Raw genomic sequence first — 6,461 nt, forward strand, 5'->3', positions numbered from 1 at the left:
GCAGATCTAGACTGCAGACATCCCATGCTGCTTTGTCATCGGTTGATTGAACGTTTCGGTGGCCACTGGACTTGGCACACCGCTCACAAGTATAATAATAATTCACTGCACCTCCAATAGCTCTGCTAATCCATCAGTGACACAAATGCACAACCGCATGAAGACACAAGCACCGTCCAAAACCATGTGACCAGCTTACGCAATCAGGTCAAGGGTTTATATACTACCTACAGAGGCTGGACTCCTTCAGGGGAGATCATCACTGTGCAGGTGTGTGTCTGAGTGAGTGGGTGAGGTGTGTTTGTGTGTGTATTTTTGGACACGGGGGAGAGTTGCTGTTGCTTCCACACTCAGGCTGGGGAAGAGAACCGAGGGCAAAGAGTCACATAACACTAAGAAGCAGAGGGATAACCAGTGAAACAGTTGCCTGGCTGAACGTCCTGAGGGAAACTCGCAGAGGGGTTTTGTAGTCTCACCTGTGAAGCATCAGCGAGAACAACAACAACAATGTTTTTTCGCATCCCTCGGCTGACCCCTGGATATATTAGATACCTCCAGGTACGTAAGACGCTTTGAGGTAATTTTCTTCTTTGGGTAGACATCAGGGGACATCTCCAGTGGCAGTGGAGGCAACGTCTCCAACAACAAACAACTGTTGAGCTCTGGAGCCGAGGCCCTACTAATTTAACTGTGCTTCAGTAAAAGAAAAACAAAAGGCTGTAGATTTTAAACGAAACCACGACAAATTTCACCTCAGTAATATTTCTTTTTGCAGCCATTTGAGCAAAGAATTTTCCATAACATAGGTAAAAATGAGGTTTCTGTTATTGCATTGCACTGGCCACCACCACAAATCCTTTTTGAAAATGATTCCACTAAGTCATCGCTGTGCTCAAAGTGCCAGGTTTAGTGTGTGTCATGGTCGGATTGAGGATAGAGGATTAGAGCAGCCTGTCTTAAATGGATTTGAGTCAGAGATTCCTTCGCTTCCTGGGGTCAGGTTAATGCCCTCTAATTAGATCTCTAGAAGCATGGCATGCGACCCTGGAGGGTATATGGGACTGTATCGGTTTTAGAAACCTCCAGTATGGTTTGTGTTTGTTTTAAAAATGATTATTACTGTGTCTCAGTTCATCCCAGTTTATGTTCAGGAGCTTAACTCGTACTCCAATAAAACAGGATTGTGATTTGTGTAAACAGAACTTCATTTTTTATGAGCAATATAACAAAAGGCTGTACTCCTTTGCTAACTATTTATAGCTTTATCTCCTAAATAAGAAGAATATTCATGTTTTTAGCGCTGTGTAAGTCAATTTTTCAGACATCTAAAAATAGATTTAAATAAAAAACTGTTCATAATATAACGCTTGATCTCTCCATTTAAAAAATTAAATAAAATAAACACATTTGGAGACTCCTAGTTTTCACTGGATAGTGCCTGGCACACCAGTGTTGAGCTCAGAAAGTAACTGAATCTGTGTCTGACTTCAGGGCATGTGTTGGATTGGCACTAAATTCTGAGACCCCTCCAAAACCCCCTACAGAGGACTGAAACACCGGCGTCAGCTGTATGGGGTGCTTGAACAAATACTTAATATTCACAAAAGTGGAGATTCTAGCGCGGCTGTTCCCTTATGGTAAGACGATTGCTGGGCTGAAGCAGGTGCGCGACCAGGGCCATCTGTTCACTGATTCAACCGCAGCCAGAGCCAGGAGGATCACCGTCCCTGGCGATGATGGTGGTGCCCGGTGGTGGAGGTTGTCGCAGCTGCTGAGTGGTGGTGGTGACCCCTGCTCTCTCTTTCAGACCCAGGCAGCCCAGACTGTGATGCAGAGCCGGGAGGGCCCTGCTACGCCGGTCATGGCTTTCCTGCTGGGTCTCGTGGGTATCGGCATGTCCGGCTACAGCTCACGCCAACTCACACTGCACTACAAGCCCTCAAATCACCTCTTTAGATGAAATGGATGGAGAACACACAGACCTTTCTTTTTTCTTTTGGGAAATACACTTATTAAATGTGGACTCCAGCAAGTTTGTTTTTGTAGTTAAGAAACGGTCTAACACCTCTAAACCTCACAGTGATTTATACACTTTCCAGTTTTGTGAGGTTTAGGGATGTTGATGAATTTTGTTTCCAGGCTCTGCTGCTGGCTCAAAATTCACAATAAGCAGAAACAAGGGAAAATGATGGGATAAATAATAAATAAGGCTATTTCCCAAAAACTCAAACTACCGATTGAAGTGATGTTACCACATTGTATGTTTCTGTTCTGTATTTTTTCTTGTGTGCATCCCTACTAATTATTCCCTTCATGTGGTTAAAGTTCAATATTTAATTTGTTATAATGTTGTGGTATTTGAGCTAACAAGATTGTTGCCTTAAGGCTCAGACAGTGCAGTTAAAAAGCAGAAAAACATATATTTTAAAAAATCCCTCTTACTTCAAGTATCGTGCATTTTTTTTTCCAACCTATATGCAGTAACACAGAGGCAGCTTTTGATGTTGACGTTGATGTTTGATGTTGATGTTGACGTTGTCGATGCTGCACTTGAGCCACAGTCCCAGCCCATGTTTGGTGCCTTACTGTGGGAGTATTCAGTCAGAGCTGGCCTTTGAAACAGATTCACAGGCTAAAGCACTTAGCAAAATGCATCAGCGGTCTTCAAAGACACTAAATACAGCTTAGCCAAGCCTAAAGAAATCTCTTCCAAAATCCTCAATCTTTTAATCATTCCTTGCTTTATCTGTGACATTTTGGCAAACTCTGTGATGTAACACAGAGACCCCAGCTCCCTCTTCTTTCTGGAGGAGGAAAGTCAGCGTTGTGATGTCTTGGCCTGTTTGTGCTTCATGGATTTTTTGTGTAACAGAGAGATCAAATTAGAAGCATATTTAAATCAGGGTAACTGAAGTCTGCTTTCACTCTCAATTCTTGTCGAGAGTTGACAGCGTGGGTTTCTGATATCTCTTTCCGCTCTATCGAAATGCCAGAGAAGTGAAGAAAATCTGCCTGCTCACAGTCGGCTGCTCAGAAGAGCACAAAGAAAAATGCTTTAACAGAAACATAAGAAATGTGAAGCCTTTGAGATGCGAGCAATGCTGTTTTGCACTTTTTTGTTGTGTGTACATATTTTGTATATAATCATGTACATATTGCATGCTGAATGAGATTAGTAGCCAATGACGTGGCGTGCTACCAGCCTGTGATGTGAGCTGGACTGGGGGACGTCTGGCTGGATTGACACACAGCACTGCTGTGTTGGTGTCAGGCATAGGAACCAGGACAGCCACCCTGGGTACCACCTGGACAGACATGTGAATCCACCCGGATCTCTCCCATTTGCACCCCACTGTAAATCAAAGTGAATGTAGATGAATGACCACTACGGTCTCTTAACATAGGTAGACTCCTTTTCTGGGAGTGGGGGCGGGTATCTTCTGCGCACAGTAAATTTCAATGGAAAAAACACTTTGACAGCATATGAATGTATCGCCTACAGGGAATAAAACTGAGCAGTTAAACTGTAATTGTGAAGATGACTGTGTCATAATCACCTGGCTAAAGCAGTTTAGCGCGTGAACAGGTCGCAGAGGAGGTGCAGTTATGCAGCAATCCCTCAAAGATCTTCTGTCTTTTTTTAGATAAGCTTATACGTAAAGGTGAGAGGCTTCTGAAATGCAGATATAGATGAGCTTTGCAGTTCAAGAAGTGTGCTTATTTATGTCTGTTAACCGCATGGCAAAGATTCAAATCTCCGTAGGGTGATTTTAAATAATGTGCTGTTGTTATGCTTTATTATTGCCGAAGCTTTACTCGTTTAGCTTTCTTGTTAGTGTTTCTGGACTAATGGCATAAAATGTCTCAAATACTGCTGATTATCTGAGTTTGTAATGAGAACTGTGTATGTTTAAGCCCATCATCATATCCTTTATTTATTTAACTAGGTCCTTTTGATGTCACAAAAGGCCAGAGGAGATTATTTGCATGCCACTAGAGTGCTTCTGTGTTATTATTATTATATTTTTTAAATTTATAAGTAGTAAAACTGAGCTGTGGTGTCATGGATCGTTAAGGTTTACCCGAAGCATTCTAAATACACAACTAAGCACCTCTGAAAATGCATTATTTTGTACTGTTCAGTGTATTCGTGTGTGCTAATAAATCAGTAGAACTCAACACAAGGTCTTTTTTGTGTATCCTGCAAATTTCAGAGTCCTGATCTGAAGAAAAACAACTTTCTGCTATGTAAATGAAAAGAAGGTAATGCTTTATGTGCTCACTAGATGTCAGCATACTTGTTTTTAGCCATTTTCTCAGGAGGCAACAAGTGCACAACCTGGACAATATGCGAGGAAAGGAAATGACCCATCATTTACACAAGCTGAGGGAACATTATCAGCAAAACAAATATTTGAAGGAATACTGGTATTTCATAAATTTCCACTGCAGTTTCACCTGGTTTGTCAATCACTTCAGTTCACAAAGTAGAGAAAATCCCCCGAGCATGTGCTTAAATCATATCTCGTGATTTAAACAGATATTTGTTTTGCTTTCTGCTTTTTTTTTTTAAGGTTTTGGTTAGTTACTTTCTGCAGGGAAATAACATATTGTTCTCTAACAGCTGGAGATTCATGCTGTTTCAAATCAGCCAAATTGACAAACACTTCAGAAAGCCACATTTCCATTGAACTGCTAACAAGTCGTGGTGAAGGCTGACCTACTTATAGATGTACATGTGAGCTGCTTTGGGAACAAGCCCTGCTCTATGTCGGTAGGAGCCAGTCATGGTTGCAATTGTGCTACTTACAGGGAAAATGAGTGGAAATATACTGAGAACTTGTGATACTTGCAGTGATTAAAATGGGGTTTAACCACTTGTTGGCAACAGTCACACCAGTGTGGTGGCCACAGTGGGCACAGCTAAACACGCCTATTCTTCTGGGTTTTAAGAAAAACCTATTTCCTCGGGGTGGAACATCAGGAACTCTTACTAATAAGCAAACATTAGAGAGGCAAGGTGGAGACAGTTTAGACATGTGCACAGGAGGATTAATGGATATAATGGACGAAGGATGTTGAAGATGAAGCTGCCAGAAATGAGGAAAAGACCACAGAAGACCAAAGAGCGGATGCATGAATGCAGTGAAGGACAAGCAGAGGGTTGGTGTCACATACATGATCAGGTGAGACTGCAGCAGATGAACCACTGCAATGACCCCTAAAGGGAGCAGTCAAAAGAAGAAGAAGAGAAGAACATCTGGAATCAGGACAGAGAGACATTTTCTTAGTCTGCCTCATTCAAGTTCACAAAAACACACTCACACACACTCACACATACACACACAGAGGTCCTTTGTGTTTCAGAGCCGTCACCTCAGCAGGCTCTTGTTACGTCCCTTAAAGCCAACAACAAAGAGCTGAATGTCTTTTCTACCAGAGCGATGGATGAGAGGGGATCAGGGGCATATCCACAAAACCTGATAAGCCTGATACCGTTGGTGAGACTGTATGTGTTTGTAGGTATTTTCAGAGTTATTTCTGCCTTATAATCACCTAATACAAGCACATGTTAATGAAAAGAGGGAAATTGTAACAGGATGGCCTGACTTAATAACGTGCATTGTACAGCGGCACCTCCAGTGGGCTTTGTAACAAGAAACAGTCTGTCAATGTATGTAGACAAGAAAAATTTAAAGAGCCTCTGACCAACAGCAGGCCACAAGAAAAGCAAGCATTCCTCTCATACTGTATGTCCCTTTCTTATAGCTTATATCCTCTTCTTGAATCAGTTCCACACATTATTAAAGAAAAAAAGGTGGTTTTGCAAATTTGTGGTGCCAAAACGAGACCCACTAATGGCAGCAGTTATGCAAGGGCTTTCACAAGACATAACCAAACACCAGCACCAGCAGCATCAGCATGGAGAGATTCCTACGCTTTAACTGTTGCTACTCATAGATATCTAATCTGTCTTTTCCCCTCAAATACACCAAGATAACTAGAATCAAAAATGTAGCTTTTCTAAATATTTTTTTATTACATACTTTCCTGTTTCTATTCTGACTTTAGAACTGTCATTCAATTATGATTGGATTTTCATAGATGATTTATAGGCTGAAATGTAACTTTTCAGCAAATAGTTTCATACATCTGTGAAGAATAAAGAGGGAAATAAAGACTGTGGAATATGTCTGTGAAGGTTCTCAGTCATCCAGGTCATTGTAGTCAAAGGAGCTTGCAAAGAAAAGCGTCTGGACTTCTTTAAGTTGCTTGAAGACGTTTCACCTCTCATCCAAGAAGCTTCTTTGAACATATTGTGACTGTGGACTGTGGAACATATTTCTCACAGATTTCCATGTACACACAGAAGCATAAAGAGATTGATGTGAGAAAGCACTTTTCCTTTTTTAACCCTATGAATTTGTATGTTGTACTCACACGTTCTTTCTTCTTTTAAA

At 41.4% G+C, this 6,461-nt stretch overlaps 1 long non-coding RNA gene across 1 annotated transcript; it reads left to right on the plus strand.

Moving 5' to 3' along the window:
• The first annotated feature begins 246 nt into the window (after nt 1–246).
• LOC148098414 (uncharacterized) lies at nt 247–4,184 on the plus strand. The gene is made up of 2 exons (XR_015720696.1): nt 247–558; nt 1,808–4,184. It is a non-coding gene; the product is annotated as an uncharacterized LOC148098414 (long non-coding RNA).
• Nucleotides 4,185–6,461: the final 2,277 nt, after the last annotated feature.

This window comes from Neolamprologus brichardi, chromosome 15 (assembly GCF_056152115.1).
Source record: "Neolamprologus brichardi isolate AB-2024 chromosome 15, ASM5615211v1, whole genome shotgun sequence".
NCBI classification, from domain to species: Eukaryota; Metazoa; Chordata; class Actinopteri; order Cichliformes; family Cichlidae; genus Neolamprologus; species Neolamprologus brichardi.